This window comes from Pteropus vampyrus, unplaced genomic scaffold (genome assembly GCF_000151845.1).
Source record: "Pteropus vampyrus isolate Shadow unplaced genomic scaffold, Pvam_2.0 Scaffold167, whole genome shotgun sequence".
Classification (NCBI taxonomy): domain Eukaryota; kingdom Metazoa; phylum Chordata; class Mammalia; order Chiroptera; family Pteropodidae; genus Pteropus; species Pteropus vampyrus.
The window spans coordinates 128,807-152,708 of NW_011888948.1; the positions used below are offsets into that span (position 1 = coordinate 128,807).

At 35.8% G+C, this 23,902-nt stretch overlaps 1 protein-coding gene across 1 annotated transcript in view; it reads left to right on the forward strand.

Annotated features, from left to right (window-relative positions):
* The first annotated feature begins 3,280 nt into the window (after nt 1–3,280).
* FNDC3A (fibronectin type III domain containing 3A) overlaps nt 3,281–23,902 on the forward strand; it is a 196,842-nt gene continuing 176,220 nt past the window's right edge. Inside the window, exon 1 of the mRNA XM_011370296.2 lies at nt 3,281–3,346. The gene's annotated coding sequence lies outside the window, so the exon portion shown is untranslated. The remainder of the gene's footprint in view (nt 3,347–23,902) is intronic.

Sequence of the window (23,902 nt, forward strand, 5' to 3'; positions counted from 1 at the left end):
GGTCGAAGAGCTTTTCATGCTGATGCATTCCTCACTTATAATCACAACAACCCAGGGAGATGAAGAAACTGAGACACAGAGAAAAGAAATAAACAGCTGCCTAGAAGTGTGAGGTGGACATGATGGTTAGCTCTACTTCACAGGAGAAGAAATTAGAGCTGATGAAGGTGAAGTGACTCATGCAAGGTCAGAGGTACACATGCAACCAATGTTGGAGGAATGATTAAATAAATGTCACTGGGTTTAAAAAAAAAAAAACCAAAGTAGACCTGTTTGAGAGATTTGGAAGATAAAATTGCCAGGATTTGGTACTGCAAGGAATATGGGGATTGAGGGTCAGGGAGATATCAGGGATATCTATTACATGTTTGATTTGAACAATTGGTTAGATGAGGGGAAAGGAAAACAAAGAGTTTATGAATTCAGTTGGACTAAACTGTGTAACTTTAAGGCATTAAGTAAACATGTCAATGAAGCAGTTGGTATCAGATTTAGAATTTAGGCAAAGGGCCTGGGCTAGAGACACATATGGGAAAATCACCTGCCTATAGATTGTAACTAAAGCCATTGGTGTCGGTGATGATGTTTAGGCCAAGAGATTATAATGAAAATGGAAAAGAATCTAAATGAATTGTGAGGTACTCCTATATTTAATAACTAGGGAGAGAAAAAATCTGCAGAGAAAGTAGAGAAGCAGTACTCAGAAATGTAGGCAAAAAGAAAGTATAGTGCCAAAAGAAAAAAGAAATATTCAAGGAAATAAGTGGTCAAAGTGTTAAGTATTGTTGAAAGCTCAAGAAAGGTGAGGACTGAAAATGACCCTTATTTAACTGATAAGAAAAATGAAGCACCGAAAAGTGACTTGTTCATAGCCGAAGTAAATTCTTGTTCCTCTCTGGATTCCCAGAAAATTCATACTGGTGCCTACGCTAAGGTTACATGTGTGATTCATTCTCTCAAAAAAAACATAAATTCCTCATCCTCAATCGACTCAGTCTTACAGCATTGCATATTATTGCCTATAATCTCTAGGTCTACTTCAATAATATTCCTGAATTATGTCTTAGACCCCTTCAAAATAGCTGTCCTTCCATCGTTGCACCTACACATGTAGTTATGCCAAAACATACTTTTTAAAAATATAGGGTTTTTTTTAATGCCATTTTTGGGCCTACACCCGACACACACAAAGGAATCAAAATCTTGAGGAGTGGATTACAAAATTCTCTCTTTTATAGAAGCTCCCAAGTAGGAAGCTTTGGAAATTACTAGCACAGAGTCAGGTTTGGAAACCTGTCACAGACCAAATAGGGCCGGGGCAGCAACATGGAAAAGCTACCCAACTTGGCCACGTTCTGACAAATCCCCATATTTTAAAACAATATAAAGTTATGCTTTAGTTATTCAGAGTACAGTTTTCCAGCAATTTTGTCTGGAAGAGGGCCAAATCTGGAAGTCAAAAAAAGAAAATACCTAAAGGGGAAAGGGATTAAGAAGTACAAACTTCCAGTTATGTCAAAAGGATGTAATATACAGGATAGAGAATAGAGTTGACAATATCATAATAGCTATGTACAGTGACAGGTGGTTACTAGACTTACTGTTGCGATCATTTCATAAGGAATATAAATGTTGAATCATTATGTTATACACCTGAAACTAATATATTTTATATCAACTATAATTAAAAACAAATTTTAAAAAGAAAAGGAACACCTCACAGGGACAGAAGTTTTGATAGTGAACAACAATGAAAATATCTCAAGATACCACTTGCTATAGAGTCACTGTCCTCTTTAGAAATGGGAAGAAAAAATTCTCTCATTAGCTGGCTGTAGGAATAAACATCTGATCAATCGTCAACTAGAGCCATAGAAAAAAGTAGTCAAGAAAGGAGAAAAGAGTAAGAAATAAACAGCAAAATAGAAACGATGAGAGGAAGGATCAGAGCGGATAAAGAAGCAGATGAGATGAGAAGCAGTGACAGATATTGGAAAAGGTGATGAGTACATTCCAAAAGGAAAAAAAGAGATCACTGAAGTAGGGATCCTATATACCTCAACAATCTCCTGGGACTTCCGGGCATGGCCAAGCTATCACATTTGGTGGTCATTCATCAACAAAGGATTCCCTTAACCATTGTATTCTTTAAGAATGCAAGGAATGAGTACATTTTAAAACGACTTCTGTGAAACGGTTAAAATGAAAATACTATTTTAAAAGGCAGCAATTTATTCATTTAATAAACTGAAATAAAGCGCGAACATGGATCCGGGCTACACTCATCATTGCTTTTGAAGGGACAATTACTGGGTTGGACTCCCAGTCCCAAGGACGCCCCCTTCCCAAGTCCTCCAGTGGAAACGGCATTAGTACGCAGCCCTGGCCAGCCTCAGGCAATATCGCAGCGCCCCAGTTGCTGGCGGTTTAAGGAACTCCGCTGCGTTCACTTGTCTTCGTGCTGTTGTACAAATTAAGGTAATGGGTTTCCACGCGATTTGACTGGGGAAGAACCCAAGAAACTAACCCCCACGTTTTTAACTGAAGTAAATATCTAAATACTTCTGCTTGCTAGAGAGGTCCCGAACTCCAGTGATCAGGACTGAAAACACCCAAGCCCACTTCGGTTGGCTTCCTGTTCCGTGGGGGAGTGTCTAATGGCACCTGCCTCGCGTTGAGTTCTGCTTTCGCAGAGAGTTTGACCCGGTGCGTCCCGGGGTGAGGGGAATTTTACAAAGTGGTCTGAGAAGTCTGTGGCCGTAGGAACGTCAATTAACTCCACATTTCCGTAGCGTGGCTCGTAGCGTGGCTCGCAGCCTGGCCGCGGCGGAGGCTACGACGAACCAGGCGCAGCCGGGCCCCGGGAGAGAGCCCGCAGCCCCAGAGGGCGGTGGGCGCCCCGGGAGCGGTGAGGGGAGCTCGGACGCCACGCGCCGCTGGCTCCGCGAGCGACTCGCGCACCCGGGAAAGAGCTTTGGGGAAGGGGGCGCGGACGCGGGAACGCGGAGTCGGGCCGGCGGGGGCGCCGTCGGCGAGGCTCGCGCAGCCGCACTCGGCGCGCCGACTCCGGGCTCCTCCTCCCGGCTCCGTAGTAAGCATGGCGGCGGCAGCGTTCGTGGTCCCTCGGGTGAAACAGAAAGCGGGAGCTACGCGGAGAGGGAGCGAAGAGCGGGGCTGAGGCGGCGCCGTCACTGCCGGGAAACCACCCTAAGAGTCAGTGCGCCGGCGGCCGCGGCGGCCCCGAGAGCCGGCTCTGCCGCCAAGGTAGAGCGAGAACGATCAGGAACCCGAAGAAGAGGCGCCAGGGTAGCCGCCTCCCTCCGCCCCAGAGCGGCGTGACTGTGAGGTGAGGCGCGGGCGCTCGCTTCGGGAAAGGTGGGGGAGACCCCGCCGTCCCTGTTGCGTCCCGCCCCTTAGCCGGCGCCACGGAAACCGTTAGGCTGGGGCCGTGGGGTCGGAGCTGGGGGCCGGGGGCCCGGGGCGCCGAGTGGGGCTCCGGCCCGTCGAGGGCCCGGCTCCCTCCGTTCCGCAGGCGCGCCGGGGGCCGAGGGGAGTGGGGCCGGGGACGCGACGCGACCACTAGCGGGGCACCTGCCAGGCCTGAGTCTCACCGCCAGGCGATAGCGGGGGCGCGGCCCGGCCACCCGCCCGAGGCGGCGGCGCGGGGGCGCGGGCGGCCCTCCCACAGCCTCCGGGGCCGCGGGCTCGCGGCGAGCAGCGCCGCTCGGAGGCGCGGGGGTCGGGAGCGGAGCCCTCTGGAAGGAATCGTCGAGCGGCCGCGGCGCCTTCGGCTTTGGCGCCCGGCAGCCGCCGAACTTGAAACGCTTTTCTGAAGAGAGTTTTCCCCGCTCATCTTGGGGTTAAAACCTCGAAAACCCGCCCTTGCGTGTTTGATTCTGTCGCGCTGGTGGCAGTACCTGTCCTTCCCTCTCCTCGGAGGAGTTAACCACCTGTTCAGTCAGGAGGGTGACTCGAGGCTGCAGCCCTCGCCCTATTTTAACAGCCTGAATCTTTGAACTTTTGACAAGGCTGTGAAGGGATTTCATGCATAGGTAAAGGAAAATGAACAAATAATTTAGTCATAAAATCGCGGGTACTGCGGCAGCTGTTTTAATTAATGTAATTGTTCATCGTTCTTTTATTGAACTGTTAGCGTTAAAAGCCTTGGGATATTTTCTTTTTTTGTCGGGGGAGGGGATGTGTAATGGTTGCTGAGGTGCTAAGAATCGTGAATTAGAGATTTTCCTTTTGAAATTTTATTTAAGTTCCTTTGGACACCTTCGTGTCTGAGCATCTATTAACTAAGAATAACAGGCTGACAAGATTTTTTTTACAGTATAATCCTTATGTATGTGTTCACTGTGGACTTTTAAAACTGAGCAACATAATTATTTTGCTTCTTAACTGTGGTCTGTGTTTTTAGTTCTTGAAACCAAAGTTGGTGTGTGTTTATTTGTGTTATAAGAATGAAATAGCAGTTGAGCTGTTATTATAATATTTTATCACCATGCGCTTACCAGCACTAGTGCTAAACATATGCCACTTACGAGTTAGAGCCATATGTTAGGCAGAAACTAATTGAGTTTTGTGGCTACAGTTTTGTGTTTAGACAAATATTTAGTTTTCATATATTTGCTAAATCCGTAGTTCTTGCCATTGTGTACGTTTTGTTTAAAACACCTAAAATATTCAAGAAAAATTAGTCATTTTTGATATTTTCTTGGTTGAATAGATTTTTCTCACATGAGATAGAGTACCCACTGAGATGGTGGACTTCAACAGAAAACAGTGATAAAAAGGATTTCTAACCTATCTTTTACAGCACAACTTAAAATTTTGCTTTCAGCTTTTTAGCCCACTGATAATTCTTGCCAATACTAATAATACGAGTTAGTGGGAAGAAGGGATGATGACTTGACAAGAAAAAAAATCCTGTTATAATTTTTATGAATAATTTCATATTTAAAAACGTAAGCACTACCAGAGTAAATTTTACTATATTTTCTTCTTTCCTTGCATAGATCATCTTTCAGTTTTCTTGTGTAGGTTAACTGAAAATTTTTAATTCCAGGCTGGCTGCCTTTAGCCACCTGTATGCTTCTGAATTAACTCCCTCTTTTTCTCTTTGTCTGAATCCTCAAAATCATTTAACGTTCAGGAAGAATAAACTTCTAGTTAACTCTGGCTTCAGTCAAACAGAATTATGAGGGTAATTTGCTTTTCCGAAATTAATGATACAGCTTCGAAAAAAACTGATTCTAGGATTACCTTTTGATGTCATCTGTGTCATCACTTCATAGAAGAGTAATTGAGAGCTGATTTATTTTACCGTGCATTTAATAATTGTTTTGTGAAATTTTTACAGTATAAAGCATATTTTATTTCTAAATAAAAAATTTCTTTCTCTTCTCTGATAAGCTAGGCATAGGTCAGAACTAAAACACATGTAAAACCCAGAAAAAAAAGAAGGGATGCATGATTAATATTCTCATTGTATTTTGTAGCTTTACTTAGGTGAAGAACATTTAATTTATAATTTATCTGTTTTTAGTTTAGACTCGAGTAATATTTATGCTTCTTCAAAAATATTTGTAGTTTTTTGTTTATACATCCAAAGCTTGTGCACTTTATATTGTGCTCATATTTTTAAAATACTATTTAATGAAGTAACCTAAAGAGTCTATTTTAATGCTTTTGGTGACTTTTTAATGAAAATGGGTCTAGGTGGTGTCTTTGAGAGTAATTTAGGGATATGCACATGATTTCCAATTTTATTAGCCAGGTAATCAAAAGGTAAATTTTTCTTTTTTTATTCTTAGCAATTTCTAGCAGACTTCAAATAAATTTACAATATTGTAAATCCAAAGATTTAGAATACTGTGCATGTCTATTCCATTGGATCTTTTAGTTCTTCAGTTTATGACATTGCAGAAAAAGAAAAAAATGGCCCGTATGGATATCAGTGTCAAGAGCTACTTGTTAAAAAGAAATGAATGGCCAATAGTGTTGAAATGTGAATTTTTTTTTACATGTATTATGAGCTTTTATAATTTTTTTCACTTTTTAGTTCTCAGTTTATTTCAGAGTATTTTAGAGGATGGTGAACTGTTAAAGTGGGGATACAGACAAAAGCAGTGTGATGATGTGCTTCCTTCAGTTTACCAACTAGTTGGTAATACTAGGCTAACACACAGGAAATCATTAGGAAAAAATAAGATGGTATTATTAAATTGTGTGGCGAGGACTGTAATTTAAAGGAAAGCAAGGCCACTAAGGGCTAGAACAATCCTGAGGCATTTGGGGAAAGTCAGACTTGAAGCTTAGGAAAGATTTAGATAGCAAAAGGAAAGACATTCCAAAAAGAATGACAGACAGAGCTGGAAGTAGTAGCAAGGAGACATTCTGAGAGCATCCAAGGACAAGTATTAGGAGGAAGAAAGAAAGGTTCCTTTGAGATTTTGGCTAAGCTTTAGGGGCACAGTCAAGAGAGAAATAGGCAGGGCTGAACAAGATAGGTTGGCTGTATCATTATGAACCCATCATTGAAAGAACTATATATCTACTTTGACATATTCATAGCTTAAGCTTTATAAAGGATTGCTTACATGTTTTATATGTGTTTGTTTATTATAGCTTAGATCAGGGCTTGGCAGACTTTTTCTGTATTGTGCCAGATAGTAAATACTGTAGGCCTCATGGGCCGCTGAGAGTCTCTGTTGAATTTAATTTTTAATTTTTTAATTTTTTTCAATCTTTTAAAAATATAAAAAGCATTCTTGGTTCAAGGGCCAAACAAATAGGCCAGCTTTGGGCAGGATTTGGCCACTGGGCCTAGTTTGACTACTGTCTAATAATTGGCTAGGTAATTGACCATATAGCACATAATGTGAGGCTCCTTATATCATTTTTGTACATGGTTGATGTGTTTTGTTATGACTGTCACTTATATTTTTCTCTATGTTATAGTAAAAATAACATGTAGAAGTAAATAATATTGTAATTGTTATTTTGTGGCCACACTTGTAGCAACAGCCCAGGCTAGGTCTCAGAACTAGGAAGTGAAAGAAGAAAAGCTTTTGAGCCAGGCCGTAGAGCAGTGAAAATCAGTACACCGAAGCTGGATTTAGAATTTGTATATGATTATCAATTGTCTGTTCTGGCTTTACATATTTTAAATTACAACTGGCATTTTAGAAACCTTAGCTCTAGGGTACTGGTGGCCTGTAAGTAACAACAGGGAAGCAGACAGTAGGAAACCTGGTTTTTAAAAGTTTTCTAGGATGGGTAAGTAAAGAGACAAAACAATTGGACATCCCTCAATAACTCCAAGGAGTCACTGTTTATACAGAACAGTTTAATTATTGATATTTACAGTGATAAGCTTGAGTCATCAAGAAAAGATGATATTGTCTGCAGATTAAAGTAGAGAAAAAAGACCTAGAAATCTCTCTTAAAATATTTCCATTAAGATTGTTTAAAGATAAGTTTCGATGATTTAAAGGGCAAGTATCAGTTATTCTGAAAATTGATTTATATAAAATATCTCTTCAAAATTTCTGTATTTATAAATGTATATTTCTAAGGCAGTTCTCTTCAGTACATTGTGTTTCATGTACCATTATCAGGTGAATAGTGGTGTCTCTGGTTATGGTTGTATGAATCAGTCAGTTAGGGTTACTCTGTTTTATGTTATCCAGAAAGCAAGAATATAGCATAAGAACATTCCTTCATTCAGCAGGCATTAGTAAATACATTCTGTGTATCAGGGATAGTATTAGGTGCTGGAAAAAGTAAAGATGTGTAGGATGGAGAGCTGCTTGGGTGAAATCAGTATTTTTTTTTTTTCCGTTTAAAAGCATAAAACCAATTAAAACCCCAAAACTTAAGTTAACTATATTTTTATTAAAAACTGATTCTAGGATTACCTTTTGATGTCATCTGTGTCATCACTTCATAGAAGAGTAATTGAGAGCTGATTTATTTTACCGTGCATTTAATAATTGTTTTGTGAAATTTTTACAGTATAAAGCGTATTTTATTTCTAAATAAAAAATTTCTTTCTCTTCTCTGATAAGCTAGGCATAGGTCAGAACTAAAACACATGTAAAACCCAGAAAAAAAAGAAGGGATGCATGATTAATATTCTCATTGTATTTTGTAGCTTTACTTAGGTGAAGAACATTTAATTTATAATTTATCTGTTTTTAGTTTAGACTCGAGTAATATTTATGCTTCTTCAAAAATATTTGTAGTTTTTTGTTTATACATCCAAAGCTTGTGGACTTTATATTGTGCTCATATTTTTAAAATACTATTTAATGAAGTAACCTAAAGAGTCTATTTTAATGCTTTGGTGACTTTTTAATGAAAATGGGTCTAGGTGGTGTCTTTGAGAGTAATTTAGGGATATGCACATGATTTCCAATTTTATTAGCCAGGTAATCAAAAGGTAAATTTTTCTTTTTTTATTCTTAGCAATTTCTAGCAGACTTCAAATAAATTTACAATATTGTAAATCCAAAGATTTAGAATACTGTGCATGTCTATTCCATTGGATCTTTTAGTTCTTCAGTTTATGACATTGCAGAAAAAGAAAAAAATGGCCCGTATGGATATCAGTGTCAAGAGCTACTTGTTAAAAAGAAATGAATGGCCAATAGTGTTGAAATGTGAATTTTTTTTTACATGTATTATGAGCTTTTATAATTTTTTTCACTTTTTAGTTCTCAGTTTATTTCAGAGTATTTTAGAGGATGGTGAACTGTTAAAGTGGGGATACAGACAAAAGCAGTGTGATGATGTGCTTCCTTCAGTTTACCAACTAGTTGGTAATACTAGGCTAACACACAGGAAATCATTAGGAAAAAATAAGATGGTATTATTAAATTGTGTGGCGAGGACTGTAATTTAAAGGAAAGCAAGGCCACTAAGGGCTAGAACAATCCTGAGGCATTTGGGGAAAGTCAGACTTGAAGCTTAGGAAAGATTTAGATAGCAAAAGGAAAGACATTCCAAAAAGAATGACAGACAGAGCTGGAAGTAGTAGCAAGGAGACATTCTGAGAGCATCCAAGGACAAGTATTAGGAGGAAGAAAGAAAGGTTCCTTTGAGATTTTGGCTAAGCTTTAGGGGCACAGTCAAGAGAGAAATAGGCAGGGCTGAACAAGATAGGTTGGCTGTATCATTATGAACCCATCATTGAAAGAACTATATATCTACTTTGACATATTCATAGCTTAAGCTTTATAAAGGATTGCTTACATGTTTTATATGTGTTTGTTTATTATAGCTTAGATCAGGGCTTGGCAGACTTTTTCTGTATTGTGCCAGATAGTAAATACTGTAGGCCTCATGGGCCGCTGAGAGTCTCTGTTGAATTTAATTTTTAATTTTTTAATTTTTTTCAATCTTTTAAAAATATAAAAAGCATTCTTGGTTCAAGGGCCAAACAAATAGGCCAGCTTTGGGCAGGATTTGGCCACTGGGCCTAGTTTGACTACTGTCTAATAATTGGCTAGGTAATTGACCATATAGCACATAATGTGAGGCTCCTTATATCATTTTTGTACATGGTTGATGTGTTTTGTTATGACTGTCACTTATATTTTTCTCTATGTTATAGTAAAAATAACATGTAGAAGTAAATAATATTGTAATTGTTATTTTGTGGCCACACTTGTAGCAACAGCCCAGGCTAGGTCTCAGAACTAGGAAGTGAAAGAAGAAAAGCTTTTGAGCCAGGCCGTAGAGCAGTGAAAATCAGTACACCGAAGCTGGATTTAGAATTTGTATATGATTATCAACTGTCTGTTCTGGCTTTACATATTTTAAGTTACAACTGGCATTTTAGAAACCTTAGCTCTAGGGTACTGGTGGCCTGTAAGTAACAACAGGGAAGCAGACAGTAGGAAACCTGGTTTTTAAAAGTTTTCTAGGATGGGTAAGTAAAGAGACAAAACAATTGGACATCCCTCAATAACTCCAAGGAGTCACTGTTTATACAGAACAGTTTAATTATTGATATTTACAGTGATAAGCTTGAGTCATCAAGAAAAGATGATATTGTGTGCAGATTAAAGTAGAGAAAAAAGACCTAGAAATCTCTCTTAAAATATTTCCATTAAGATTGTTTAAAGATAAGTTTCGATGATTTAAAGGGCAAGTATCAGTTATTCTGAAAATTGATTTATATAAAATATCTCTTCAAAATTTCTGTATTTATAAATGTATATTTCTAAGGCAGTTCTCTTCAGCACATTGTGTTTCATGTACCATTATCAGGTGAATAGTGGTGTCTCTGGTTATGGTTGTATGAATCAGTCAGTTAGGGTTACTCTGTTTTATGTTATCCAGAAAGCAAGAATATAGCATAAGAACATTCCTTCATTCAGCAGGCATTAGTAAATACATTCTGTGTATCAGGGATAGTATTAGGTGCTGGAAAAAGTAAAGATGTGTAGGATGGAGAGCTGCTTGGGTGAAATCAGTATTTTTTTTTTTTCCGTTTAAAAGCATAAAACCAATTAAAACCCCAAAACTTAAGTTAGCTATATTTTTATTTATACTAGCATTTTCCATACTTTGCAAACGTATATACTGTCTTAAGTTTTAAGGCAGTACAAACCTTTTGAACTAAATGTTAGCCTTCATAAGTTGCTACCTAATAAAACTTTTTTTTTTTAATTTACAATTCATTGTCCTTACCCCCCACCCTTTTGTCAGTGCTTGAAACAGCTTCATTATTCTAGCTGTTTCCATTTCCTAGATAGATAAAATACCTTGACTGTTAGTTCTAACTTCACTTGTATTAGTCATATGATCTCAGGTTGGTGTTTTCAGTCTTAGGTTCCAAATCCTTAAAATGGAGAATAACATCTATCCTGTTTTCTCCACAAATATATTTTGAGCACCAAAAGAAATGTTGGAAAATTTGAAAACATTAAAGTACCATATAAGTGCTTATATTAATACTGCTTATGTTGATTTGTTGAAAGCAACGCTGCCTTTTTGTAGTAAGACCAGAAATCATGAATTCAAGTTGTATCCTCCAAAGTTATGTAAATGTGCTTGCAATAAACATTTGGTTTACTCAGAAGTTTTGACTGCTTTCTTGGCATAGAGAATGCATATAGGAGCTTTCTTTCATTCTTATTAACCTTTCAGTGTAGTCCCTATCCAATGCCTCTGTTCTTTTTGCTAGCAATACTAATCAATTCCAAGCAGCTTCAGGTATTCTTTCCAAAATGGAGTTAAAAATATGCAAAAGTGAATTCCTTATGGTTTTCTTTTTTCAAGTAGAAACTATTTCCGTATCTATAGTAAGAAGATCCATTCATTGAACTCTGACTGGATTTTGGGCCCTGTAGTTTTAGGCTCTGGTTATTCCTTAAATCTTAAACAGACCTGCCAGATATGTGGTAGCACTCTCGTTTTACAGATGAAACTATTACTTCTGATTGACTTCCATGTCTACCTTCCTCCCTCACTTCTTGAGATCTCTTATGTTCTAGTTGTTAGAAATACAAAATAAGAATGATATGTACACTTTGAAATAAACCTTGGTGTAAAAGTTATCTAAATTTGATAAATTGTGTTAATCAGCCTCTATTAGAAATGTCTGAAAGGTACTGTTTTCTGTTTTCTTCTTCAGAAGTCACATTTTAAGATATATTTGACCAGGATAATTTTTAAAATTTAGGTGATTTCTTCGTTATCTAACTCCCCAGTGTGGGGCATGGAATCTTCCTGCTTGTTTAAGGGGGGTGGGGAGCAGTCTAAGCAGTTACTTAAGTACATTTTAAAGCACAGTTAAGATTTTTCTTTTGCAGAAATAGGTGTCATATATAACAACTACTTTTGAGATTTAACTTCAGTAAGTAATTTCATCTATTTCAAAATCAATTTTTCTTAATATTTGCTTAAATAAAAAGAAAAGTGAAAACATAATTTATAATCACTGATTTCAATGTTTACATTTTCTAGATTTTTTTGTTTGCCATTCTCAATTATAGTTTTGTTAAGACTTGATTTTTTTCCATGTAATATTTTCATTTGCAATATGTGGTTTTTTTCTCACATTTTAGTTAATAGTTTATGAAGTACCTTTTTTGTTTCTTTCATAAGTGTTAGGACCAGCTATTTCCGATACTTCAGATTAGTAGGTAAACTGTTATTCCTCAAGTTTCATAGTATGCTAACAATTTTATTTGTTTTATTAGTAGGTAAACTGTTATTCCTCAAGTTTCATAGTATGCTAACAATTTTATTTGTTTTTTAACAATTTTATTTATATGACTAATACAATTATAGGCATAACTGTCTTTCTAATCCATTTTGCAGACTGCTTCCAGGCAAATATTTAAAAAAATATGAATTTATTCAAATCATCGCTTAATTTTAGAAATTAAAATCACATGACAATTTCAGCTGCATCAATTATGTCTTCAGTCTCTATTTCAGAGTCTATACTCTATTGATATCCTGTGACTATATCCATTTCCCACCACTTTTCAACTTTGTAGTATAAAGAGCATATATTTTACGTTAGATGTATATAGGTTTATTTGTTGATTTTTTCCCCTTATTGGCTGTATGTAAATATGAACGTGTTACTTTACCTCCGTGAATCTTAGTTTCTTCACTTTAGAGAGGGGTAATAATAGGATCTGGCCTTAGAATTGGCTGATATGTGTGGGTCAGAGAAAGCCTTTTCAGGTGAGACAGCAAACTTAGGTGTCATGAAAAAAAGCAAGCAGTAGATTGGGATTAACTATTTGACATGTAATAGACAAAGTTAATATTCAAAGTATACAAAGTGTGCCTACAAATCAGTGTTGAAAAGACAGCCTGGTGGAAAATGAGAAAAAATGTAAGCAACAAATTTATAAAAGTAGAAATCTAGCCAATAAAATATTGAAGAGATACTCAACCACACCAGTAATCTCAGAAGTTACAATTAAAACATCAATAAGCTTTGATTTTTAAAAAATCTTTACTGATAAAATTGGCAGAATTTGGATAACTTTACATTAGTAAGTGTCAAAATGGAAAGTAGGCACGCAAACTATTGAAGTGTATATAATTAGCTTCATCTTTTTAGGAGAAAATTTTGGCAGTATCTTTAATTTTTAGAAGTGCATACTTCTGAACCAGAAGTTTCATTTCTATATGTCCATAATACAGAAATACTATGATAGGTTCATAGAGAGTGTTGCGTGGTTATTCCTTGCAGAGGAGTTAATGTATGAAGAAAAATGGAAGCTTTTACAGTATAATATTAGGTAGCCATGAAAAAGAATGAAGTAGATACAAATGTGCTTCTTTAGGAAAATCTTAAGATATTTTACATGAAAAAGCAAGACATTTTGCCAGTACTTATGATTTCATTTATGTAACAACCACTGTCAGAATATCTCATATACCAAGTAAGTACAGAGAAGTTGTACTTACTTGGGTAGCTGTAGAAGTGGAAGTTAGATTTGGAGGCAGGAGGCAGAGTTAAAAATGATGTCTGTCTGTATGTTTTTAAGTACTGTATAAAACATATAACTTTTGTGATGTAACAAAAATAATAAAACATGAGAGGGTTTATATTGGTGATTATGATTAGCCCTTGTTAGAACTGTACCTGCTAGTTGGACAGCCTTGATTTATGTCTCTTTTCTCTGGGTAATTTTTAATAACCCTTCCTTTTACTTGCAGAAGAAGCTTCCCAGTTGGTGTCTGAAGTCATTGGTGCTTTTTAAAATAGCAATTTCAGTATAGTATTGTGTCTAAAGCTATGTTATAGTGAGTTAAAGAAGTGAGAATTACAGACTAGTGATTCTCAACCTTTATAACCATACCTGCCCTCCAAGACGATTCTAGTGTACTTTATTTTCTGAATTTCTGATATCAAAGTGATTTTCTTCTTCAAGTATAAAACATATACCTGGATATTAGTATATCCATATACCTGGATATTTTGGTCCCCTCTTTTAATATTAGAACCTAATATTTTAAGAAAGTTATTGGTACATTTCAGGAGAAACGTCAGCAGCTTAAGATGAAGACAAAGTAAATAGGAAGATTTTTTTTAAAACTACGATGACGGAATATGAGCATGTTTAGGCAGTTTTTAACGCAGGCATAGTTGTAGGTTTATAAACAAAGAATTCGATTACCTCGGAAATGAGAACATTAACTACTGAGTTCTACAGACAAATCTTTTTTTCTCATGGAAAATACAGAAATGTTTCTTGGTTTTCTTATGATAAAATTCTCTATTTGGAAGGAGTTAATGAAGGAAAAATGTTAAATATGGAGAAGTTATAGTAACCAGTAGGAATTCAAATCCTTCTGTTGTGAACCTAGATGCTAATGTGATGAATTAAATGGTCAAGAACTTTTAAACAATGATGACTGTAATTACAGTCAAAATTACAGTGTCAAAACACATTGGATGAGGTTAATGGCATGTGAGACATTGCTGAAGAAAGGATTAGTGGACATGAAGACATAGCAATAGAAACTATCCACAGTGAAACAGAGAAAAGAGAATTGTTTAAAAAGATGAACTGAAAAAATATTTGAAGAAATAATGGCCAATTTTTTCCAAATTTGATAAAAACTATAAACCGAGAAACGTTAAGCGTAGGAAAGATGAATAAAAATGGCACCAAGGAACATCATAATCAAATTGCTTAAAATTAGTGATAAAAAGGAAAACAACCTTAAAAGCAACCAAAGAAAAACAGAACAAAGGTAAAGGTAACATTTCTCATCAGGAACAATATATAATCTAGACAATAATGGAGCAGTATCTTTAAAACAAACTGTCAACCTAGGATTCTTTACCCAGCAAAAGTATCTTTCAAAAAACAAAGGCAAAATGAAGACTCTTCAAACATACAAAAGCTGAAAGAATTCATTACCTTTGGTCCTTTACTAATAGGCATGTTAAATGGAGTCCTTCAAGCAGAAGGAAAATTAAACCATATGTATACCTAGACCTACAGAAAAGAATGAGGAGCATTGAAAATGGTGATGGCATGGGTAAATAAGAGTTTAATATCTTTAAAAGACAGTTGACTTTTACGTAAAAATAATGAGTGTAGAGTTTATAACATGTAAAAGTAAAATATAATAGCACAAGGAAGGAGAGAAATTGCAGGTGTATTATAAGGTCCTTATACTTACACCTGAAGTAGTGTAAGTTAAACTTATACTGTTTATATGGTGATGTTAGACTGTGAACAGTTAAAGTATGTTAAGTTAAAGATGCGTATTATAAACCCTAAAGCAGCCTCTAAAGTAACAAAACAGAATTATAGTTTGTAAGCAACAAGGGAAGTAAAATGATATCATAAGGAATAATCCAGAACAAAACAGAAAAAGAAGAAAAAGGGAATGCAGAATACATGGGACAAATAGAAAACAAATAGTAGAATGGTAGAGTTAAACCCAGCCATATCAATAATCACGTTACATACTGATGGTCTAAACACTATAATTAAAGGCAGAGATCATATCAATAATCACGTTACATACTGATGGTCTAAACACTATAATTAAAGGCAGAGATCATTGGATTAGATTTTTGTTTTTAAATCAAGACCCAAGTATACCACATCTGTAAGAAGCCCACTTTAAATATAAAAACATATGTTACAAGATTGGAAAAGTTACTCTATGCTAACACTATCCCCCCAAAAAGCTGGAGTGACTATATTAGATCAAAGATAAAGAGAGACATTTTATGGTAATAAAGGAATTAATTCATCAAGGGAACATAGTCCTAAATTTTCATGCATGTAATGAAAGGTTCAGATTACATGATGGAACTGCAAAAAAAAAAATATGCAATTTTAGCAGAGACTCCAATACCCCTCTCTCAAAAATTGATAGAACAAGTAGAATGTAAAACCTAAAACTATACAATTTTATGTAGAAAACAGAAAATTTTTGTGACTTTGGACTAGACAAAGATCTCTTTAGATATAGTACCAAAACACCATAAAATAACAAATTGATAAGTTGGACTTCATCATAATTAAAACTTCTATTTCACAAAGAACATTGGTGAGAGAATGCAAATACAGGCCACAGACTAGGAGAAAATCTCTTTTTTTTTTTTTTTAAATGCCTACAGCACCTGGACTTCCTAGGTAGTCCCCCATCCAAGTACTAACCAGGCCCAATCCTGCTTAGCTTCCAAGATCAGACATTGGACTTGTTCAGGGTGGCATGGCCCATGGACCGTGGCTCCACTGGGATGTGAACCCAGGACCTTCTGCATGTAAAGCAGACGTGCTAACTGCTGCACTATGGAATCACATCTGAGATAATCTTTGTAAACCACTTAACTTGACAGAGAACTGGTATCCAGAATATATAAAGCACTATCAAAACTGAGTAATAAGAAAACAAAACAACCCTGTAACAAAAAGGGCCAAAATATTGAACAGATACTTAACTAAAAAGCTATAGAGTGGCAAATAAGTCCATGAAAACATGTGGAACATCATTAGTTATAAAAATGCAAAGGCTAGGATTATAAATAGGAAAATTTGGGGGGAAATGATAGGTAGGTTCATTATCTTGATTATAGTAATGATTTCATGAGTGTATGCATGTGTCAAAATTTATCAAGTATGTGCACTTTAAATGTCATTTGTTATATGTTAATTGTATCTCAAAGCTATTTTTAAAATTTAGAACAGTCGCCATGTTGTATGTGTTTATACATGTTTGTTTAATATCCCAATAACATTTGAAAGTTCCTTTTTTTTTTTTTTTTTTTACCCTGTAGGAAATAGCAGTTTCAATCTAAGAGGAAGTTGATTTGGCTCAATTTATTTGGTTGAAATATCCAAAGGCAATATCATAAGGCCTCATTAAACTTGATTATTTTACGAACTTTTTTTTCTCCTTAAGGAAACTATTTTTATCTATTTCTAGTTGAACAAGAATGTATTCACATCTAGGATGGGGCCTTCAAGAATGAAGTATACCTTACACTGTTATCAACTCGACATCTTCATTATCACTTAATACTTAGGTACAAGTTAGTTTTACATCTGTATGTTCATGGTATTAGCCAGCATCATCTTAACTTGGCAACTTATTAGAAATGTGTTATTGGGCCCTACCCCATAACTGTTGAATTAGAAGCTCTAGATGTGGAGTCCAACAATCTGTTTTTATAAGCCCTAGAGTGATTCTGATACATGCCAACATTTGAAAACCACAGTCTTAGAGCAACAGTGAGAGTTTAAATACTTAGATACTGGTAATGGTAGAACTTGTTTCAAGAAATCTCACATGATGGCATACTTAAGATTTGTGCATTTAATCACATATGAATTTTGCCTTCAAAAAAGATAATAAATATTTAATAATAGTTAATGAGAGATGACCTAAAGTGTTTATACTGAAGTAGGAACTTTGCAGACAGTTTATACTGTCTGCAACTTTGAAATGCAGTTTTTTAAAAGATGGATAGAGGAATGCATGTGATAAAGGAAATGTTAATTTTAGAATTTAAATGGCAAGTGTATGGTATACACTGTTTATTATTTCAGCTTTCTCATAGATTTGAAACTTTTCATGATAAAATAAAAATTTCTTACATGACTCCTTTTTAAGTTTTTGTGCAAGAGAAATGTGATATGCACTTAGACAAAATAATTGTAAGTGGTTATAAAATTTTAGTATCTTAACAGTAATGGGTAAGTATAGAAGACTATGTTTCAATACATTCATACTGCATTTATTTACTGTAGTAATTGGCTACTTGAGATTTTTCTAGTCAAATGATTTTATGGGAAAATATTTCCCAAGTATTTCTGACTCGAAATGCAATACTGGAGGACCGCTTCTTTTTTTATTTTTTATTGTAATACTCTTAGTTGCACTTTTTTTTTGTACTAAATCTTGTACAAGTATTCTTTTTATACTTCCAATGACCAAAGAAATAGAAATGAGGAAAGAACAAGAAGCCTGAATTATGAATCATAAGTCTTTTGAATGATCAAGAGTTGTATTTTTTCCTGTATTATCAGTCATTTAAAATTGATAGCACTATCCTTACTATCCTTTTCCTGTTTTACTCTCTGTACAAGTACAAATTTCTTTTATAAATTAAAAAAAAGCACAATCGTCCTTTAATATCCTAATGAAAGTTTAAGATGAACTAAAATAATGCATTTAATTGCATATATTTTAACAGTCAAGTTTCTGGAGTACAGTTAAGATCAAACAGGATAATTGCAGAATGCATTAGTCTAGAGAAAAATGATCTAATATAATTTTATTATTAAATCTGTAAAGTATTTGGTTTAGTTTCTGATAGAAATAATACGATGATTTTGCAGATTGGTCCTGTGACATCTGACGAAATATACTACAGTATTTCAGTGCTTTAAAAAAAAAAAATCTAATGTCAAATTTAGAAGCTAGGAAATCCAAAAGTTAAAAAAATGAAATAGCGGTTTAAATTGGAAAAATGCAATTTAGGATATTAGTTTGTAAGATGAAATTAGTCATTTGAATTAGGTCCAAATTCAAGCAAAATTTATTGAAATTTCTCTGAAAAGGTATTTAGATGGTTGATAAGCCAAATGTGATTCTGTAGTTGCCTGGGCCTCTTCAAGACTGACCACTTTTAAATCAAAATTTTAATGAAAATGGTATAACTATCCACATTACAAAAAAAAAATAGGAAATAGAAAAAAAATTGTTACGTAATTCTACCATCTTAATGCAATTGCTACTGAGATTTTAATATTTTTACTTAATGTTTTTTCATATGTATATTTTCAGGTATTCTTGAATTTTAGTTTTAAGTGTGCTACTAAAACTTTTTGGAGTATATAATAATTTTATGATTTCAGATATGGAGTCCTATATTTTTTAGTTTCATTGATTTAGGCAAATCAAAAGACCAAAAAATACATTGGATTTCTCATTCTAAATGTACATACTTTTCCTATAGGTCCTTCAATTGTGCTTTGGCTGTCATCCAAAGAGGATCCTGCTTTGTATTTTCTCACATATTTTTTAAACAAGTAGAGCTGAAGTTTCAAACCCCAGGCCAAGCCCATTATCATGAGCTAACTACCTTAGATTCTAGGTCTATCTAGGCCATTGTCATTATAACAGCAGCATACTTAGAATAGAAGAAATTTAGATAGAATGGATGGATATGAGTGAGGTTAAGGAAGAAAAACTGGCAAACTATATGAGTAAGAAAACTCATATAGGTTCAGCATTATAGCAATGACTGAGAAAACAGTACTCTTTCTAAACTTGATAGAGTCATAGACTGAGCTGCCCCCTCCCCCCACCCCAAATTCATATGTTGAAACCCTAACCCCCAATGTGATCGTATTTGGAGGTAGGGCCTTTGGGAGGTATTTCTGTTTGGAAGCGTTTGTGAGGTTGGAGCCCCCATGTGGATTAACGCCCTTGTTAGAAGAGGAAGAGAGCAGAGCTTTCTCTTGGCTTTGTGAAGGTAAAACAAGAAGATAGCCATCTGCAGGCCAAAAAGAGAGCCCTCACCAAGAACTGATAATACTGGCACCCAGATATTGGACTTCCCAGACTCCAAAACTGTGAGAAATAAATGTCTGCTCTTTTAGCCACCCAGTCTGTGATATTTTTTTCCAGCAGCCCAAGCTAAGACTGTAATTGGTACTGATATGTAGAGTGCTGCTATAACAAATGTCTAAAAGTGTGGAATGGAAGCAGCTTTAGAACTGGGAAATGGGTGGAGGTTGGAAAAGTTTTGATGTGCATGCTAGAGAAAGCAAAGATTGCTGTTAAGGAACTGGTGACTGGTGAGAGCTAAGAAAGAAAAGAGCTAGAGAGAAAACATCTCTCTTAGAGAATATGTAAATAATCATTAACAGAATGTTTGTAGAAATATGGATTTAAAACTAAAGGCCATTCTGATGAAGTTTCAGATGGGAATGAGAAACATTGTTATTGGATAATAGAGAAAAGGTGATCCTTAATATGAAGGGACAGAACTTGACCGAGTTGTATTCATGTTCTAGTGTTTGGTGGAAGGTAGAACTTGTGAGTGGTAAAACTGGATATTTAGCTGAGGATGTTTCTAAGCAAAATGTTGAATAGTAGCTTGGTTCTTTCTGGCCACTTACAGTAAAATGTGAGAGGGGAGATATGAATTGAAGAAGGATTTGTTAACTAAAAAGGAACCAGAACTTAAGGATTCGGAAAATTCTCAGCTTATCCATATTGCAAAAAATGAGGATGCATGTTTGGAAGAGAACACCAAGAGTGTGGCTGACCAACTGTTTGATAAGGATATTAGTGTGGGTGTGAGCCATGGACCTAATCAGCATCTCAGCAGAAGCCAAGAAGAGAGATGGAATTATACTGGCAAAAACATTGCCAGCTGGGACTAAAGGAAAAAGAGAAAATGGAAGGGAATGAAGCCTGGCTACGAACCTCTATTATCCTTCAAGAAAAAGGAAGAAGGACCCAACAGCTGATTCAGAGGTCATCAGGGCTGCCACTGCCACCACAGGTCAGAGTACACAGGCTTGAGGAGAGGGCTACCTGCACCTAAGGTTCAGAGGATTGGACCTCTGCCCAACAAAGCCATTTTAGTGGTCTCCATCAAGCTGAAGGAATGTCTCTGGTGGTGATTCCACACCCCATTGGGTCCAAAGGGCAGAGCGTGGAACCAAAGAGATTATTATTGAGCCTTAAGGTCTAATGGTATTTCCCTGCTAGGTTTTGAACTTGTTTGGTACCTGTCACCCTTTCTTCCTTCTGATTTCTAGCTTTGGAATGGGAATGTCTATCCCACCATTGTATTTTGGAAGCAAGTAACTTAGCTGATTTCACAGATTCATGACTGGAGAGGAATTTTGCCCCAGGATGAATTGTACTTATTCAAATCTGATTTAGATGAGACTTCAGACTTCAGAGTTTATGTTTAAATGAGTTAAGACTTGTTGGCCTGGAATGAAGGTATTTTGCATGCAAGAAGGACATGAATTTTGAGGGGCTAAAGGAATAATGTATGGTCTGAATATGTTCTTCCAAAATTGATATGTTGAAGCCCTAACCTCTAATGTGATAGTTTTAAGAGGAGTGACCTTTGGGATGCAATTAGGTATAGATGAGGTCATGAAAGTGAAGCCTACATGATGGGGTTAGTGCCCTTATAATCGAAGAAAAGGAAGAGACCAAAGCTGCTTCATGTGAAGAAGAGCAAGAAGGTCATGTGAAGATAGAACAAGAACGTGGCTCTTAGCAAGCCAGGAAGAGAACCCTCACCAAAAATCTGACGATGCTGGCACCCAAATCAAGAACTATGAGAAATATCTGTTGTTTAAGCCACCCAGTCTATGGTATTTTGTAACAGCAGGAGCAAAGTCTTGCAACTATTTTTCTCCTGTTCCGTAGGTTACCTTTTCACTCTGTTGAATGTGTCCTCTGATGCATAAAAGTTTTCAAGTTTGATGTAATCCCAGTTGTCTATTTTTGCTTTTGTGGCTTTTGCTTTCAGTGTCATATCTAAGAAATTATTAGCAAGCTTTCTCCTTGTTTTCTTGGAGTTTTATAGTTTTGGGTCATACAATTAGATCTTTAATCTATTTTAATTTTTATATATGTTGTAAGATAAGGGTCAGACTACTTTCTTTTGCGGGTGAATATCACGCATTTGTTGAAGAGACTGTCCTTTTCCCATTGAGTGGTTTTGGAACTCTTGTTGAAGGTCATTTGACCATATACGTGAGAGTTCATTTCTGGCCTCTCTATTCTCTTCTGTTGGCGTATTTGTCTTTATTCCAGTACCACTCACTGTGTTGATTACTGTGGCTTTGTAATATGTTTTGAAATCAGGAAGTTTGAGTCACCCAACTTCATTCTTTTTCAAAATGGTTTGGGCTGTTCAGGATCCCTTGAGATTCCAGATGAATTTTAGAATGAATTTTTTTTTTCTGCAAGAAATGCTATTTAGATTTTTGACAGAGATTGCATTGACCTTGTAGATTGCTTAGAGTAGTACGGACATCATCATGATATTAAGTTTTCCAATCTGTAAACATAGGATATCTTTTTAGAATGTCTTCTTTCTTTTAGCAATACGTTGTAGTTTTCAGCATACAAATCTTTCACCTCTTTGATTAGATTTATTCCTAAATATTGTACTCTTTTTTTTGTAGTTATAGATAGAATTGTTTTTTTAATTTTCTTTTCAGATTATTCGGTTAGTGTATAGAAAGGCAACTGATTGTTAAATGCTGGTTTTGTATCTTGTTTTTTTACTGAATTTTTTTTAAGTTTTTTTTTTTTTTTTTTAATTTAGGTCTTTCCAAATATAAGGTTACGTCGTCTGTGAACAAAGATAGTTTTACATCTTCATTTCCAATTTCGATGTCTTTTATTTCTTTTTGGGGCCTAATTGCTCTGGCTGGGACTTCCAATACTATGTCCAATATTATGAATGGATGTGGTGAGACGGGGACATCCTTGCATTGCTCTGAATTTTAGAAGAAAAGCTTTCGGTTTTTCATCATTGAGTATGATGTTAGCTGTGGGCTTTATGTTGAGGTAGGGCCCTTCTATTCCTAGTTTATTGACTGTTTTTATTATGAAAGGAGATTGAATCTTGTCAAATGCTTTTCCTGCATCAGTCGAGATGATTAAGTGGTCATTTTAACTTGCAAAAATAGTTTTATGAATTATACACACCAAGGTACATAGTGTACAGCTCATAGAACAATGCATTGGCAGTTATTGCATAACAGCCTCCCAAATCTAGACATAGGACAATACCAGCACCCCAGAAACTGCTTTCATGCTCCTTCCAGTCCCCATTCTCTCTTCTTCTCAAAAGGCAGTTGCTATCCTGACTTTTAATATCATAGATTGGTTTATCAGTTTTTGAACTTTCTGTAAATAAAGTTGCGTAGTATGTATTCTATGTCTGAGTCACAGTTTATTTTTAAAATTTATTTGTGCTGTTCCCTGTATTAATTTTCATTGCTATATAGTAGTCCAATTGGATGAATCAGATACACTTTACCATTTACTGTGGAGGGACATGTAGAGTGTTTACAGTTTGGGCCCATTAAAGAATAATGCTGCTGTGTACCTTCATGGACTTATCTTTTGGTACACATGTGCATGCATTTCTTTTTGGTATATACTAGGAGTCTAATAGCTGGATCATAACTGAGTCATAGAATATTTATATGTTCAGCTTTGATAGATAATGTTAAATTGGTTTCTGGAGTGATTTTATGAGTTTTCATGCCATATGAGTGTGCCAGTTGCTCAGTACTGTCACTAATACTTGATATTGTCAGTCTTTTTCATTTTTATTATCCAATTGAGTGTGTGGTGGTATTTCATTATGGTTTTTTAATTTGCTTTTTCCTAATACTTAGTTAATTTGAGAATCTTTTTATATGTTTATTGGTCTCTTGAGCTTATACTTTTGTGAAGAGCATATTCAATTTCTTTGACACTTTCTATTTTTAAATCAATAGTAGAAGGCCTGTATATATGTTAAATATGTGGTCTTTTTCAATTATGTTTGTTATAAGTATCAGTCTGACTTGCCTTTGCATTCTCTTAAAGATATTTATTTTCATTTTTTAATAAAAAATATTTTCTTTATTTTTCAATTACAGTTGACATACAAAACTATATTAGTTTCTGATATACACACAGTGATTAGACATGTATATAACTTACCAAATGATCACCCAATAAAACTGATAGCCATCTGACACCATACATAGTTATTACAATACTACCGACTGTATTCCCTATACTGTATATCCCTGTGACTATTTTGTAACTACCAATTTGTATCTCTTAATCCTCTCCCCCACTTCGCGTATCCCAATTCCCACTCCCCCCCACACACAATCAAAAT